We start from the raw sequence: 2,066 nt of genomic DNA, 5'->3' as shown, positions 1-2,066 counted from the left end.
AGACAGGGAAGAAGACCAGCCTAGCTAAATAGAGCGCTTTGGCTGAACCTCAGGAAAAAAAAGAAAGTTTATGATCTTTGGAAAAGGGGGTTGGCTGCTTATGGAAAATACCAAGTAGTGAAGCTCTGCAGGGCAAAAATTAGAAGGGCCAAAGCTCAAGCGGAACTCATCTTGGCCACCACAATTAAAGATAACAAGAAGAGGTTCTTTCAGTATACCAATAGAAAAAGGAAGAGTAGGGAAAATGTAGGCCCACTGATGAATGAGATGGGCGCCCTAGTGGTGGAAGTCACAGAGAAGGCAGAGTTACTGAATGCCTTCTTTGCTTCAGTCTTCACTGCTAAAGCTGTCCCTCATGAATCCCAGGCCCTGGAGGCAAGGGGGAAGGTCTGGAGAGAGGAAGAGTTTTCCCCAGTAGAGGAAGATCAGGTTAGAGACCATTTGTCCAATCCAGACATCCGGAAGTCCATGGGCCCTGATGAGATGCAGACGCGAGTGCTGAGAGAGCTGGCAGATGTTATTGCTTGGCCACTCTCCCTCATCTTTGAAAGGTCATGGAGGACAGGAGAGGTGCCTGAGGACTGGAGGAAGGCCAATATCACTCCAGCCTTCAAAAAGAGCAGGAAGGAGGAGCCAGGGAACTACAGGCTGGTTAGTCTCACCTCTGTCCCTTGGAAGGTAATGGAGCGACTCATTCTGGTTGTCGTATGCAAGCATCTTCAAGAGCAGGAAGTTATTGAAAGTGGTCAACATGGATTTACCAAGGGCAAATCATGCTTGACCAATCTCACAGCCTTCTATGATGTTATAACTGGTTGGCTGGATGAGGGCAGAGCAGCAGATGTCATCTACCTTGACTTCAGCAGGGCTTTCGACACTGTCTCTCATAACATCCTCCTTAGGAAACTGAGGAAGTGTGGACTAGGCGAGAGGACAGTGAGGTGGACTGAGAGCTGGCTGTGTGACAGGACTCAGAGGGTTGTGATTAATGGAGCAGGGTCGAGTTGGAGGCCGTAACCAGTGGTGTCCCCCAGGGGTCAATACTTGGACTGGTATTGTTTATCGTATTCATCAATGACCTGGAATAGGGGACAGAGAGTATGCTCAGCAGGTTCACTGATGATACCAAACTGGGTGGGGTGGCTGACACCCCAGAGGGCTGAGCTGCCATCCAGCGTGACCTGGACAGGCTGGAGAACTGGGCAGAGAAGAACCTCATGAGGTTCAACAAGGACAAGTGTAGGGTCCTGCACCTGGGGAGGAAGAATGTCAGGCACCAGTATAGGTTAGGGGTGGACCTGCTGGAAAGCAGCTCTGAAAAAAAGGATCTGGAGGTCTTGGTAGACAGTAAATTATCCATGAGCCAGCAATGTGCCCTTGTCGCCAAGAAGGCCAATGGAATTGTGGGCTGCACAGGGAAGAGTGTGGCCAGCAGGTCAAGGGAGGTCATTCTCCCCCTCTGCTCTGCACTGGTGAGGCCACAACTGGAATACTGTGTCCAGTTCTGGGCTCCCCAGTTCAAGAGAGAGAGGGAACTGCTGGAGAGAGTCCAGTGTAGGGCAACAAAGATGACTGAGGGACTGGAGCATCTCCCTTGGGAGAAAAGGCTGAGAGAGCTGGGACTCTTCAGCCTGGAGAAGAGAAGGCTGAGGGGAGACCTTATTAATGTTCACAAGTGTGTAGAGGGTGGGTTTAAGGAGGATGGAGCCAGACACTTTTCAGTGGTTCCCAGTAACAGGACGAGGGGTAACAGGCACAAGCTGGAACATAGGAAGTTCCGATCAAATATGAGAAAAAAACTTCTTTACGGTGAGAGTGACAGTGCACTGGAACAGGCTGCCCAGGGAGGTTCTGGAGTCCCCTTCTCTGTAGATTTTCAAGACTTGCTTGGATGCAGTCCTGACTAACATGCTCCAGGCAATCCTGCTTTGGCAGGATTAGTTGGTTGGACTAGGTGATCTCTAGAGGTCCCTTCCAACCCTGAAAATTCCATGCTTCTGTGATTCCAAGACATCAGGGAAAAAAGACAGCCTGGCTGAACAGAGAGATATGGTTACAACTCAGGG

The sequence above is a fragment of the Larus michahellis genome, chromosome 29 (assembly GCF_964199755.1).
Source record: "Larus michahellis chromosome 29, bLarMic1.1, whole genome shotgun sequence".
Taxonomy (NCBI): domain Eukaryota; kingdom Metazoa; phylum Chordata; class Aves; order Charadriiformes; family Laridae; genus Larus; species Larus michahellis.
This window is presented reverse-complemented; position numbering follows the sequence as displayed.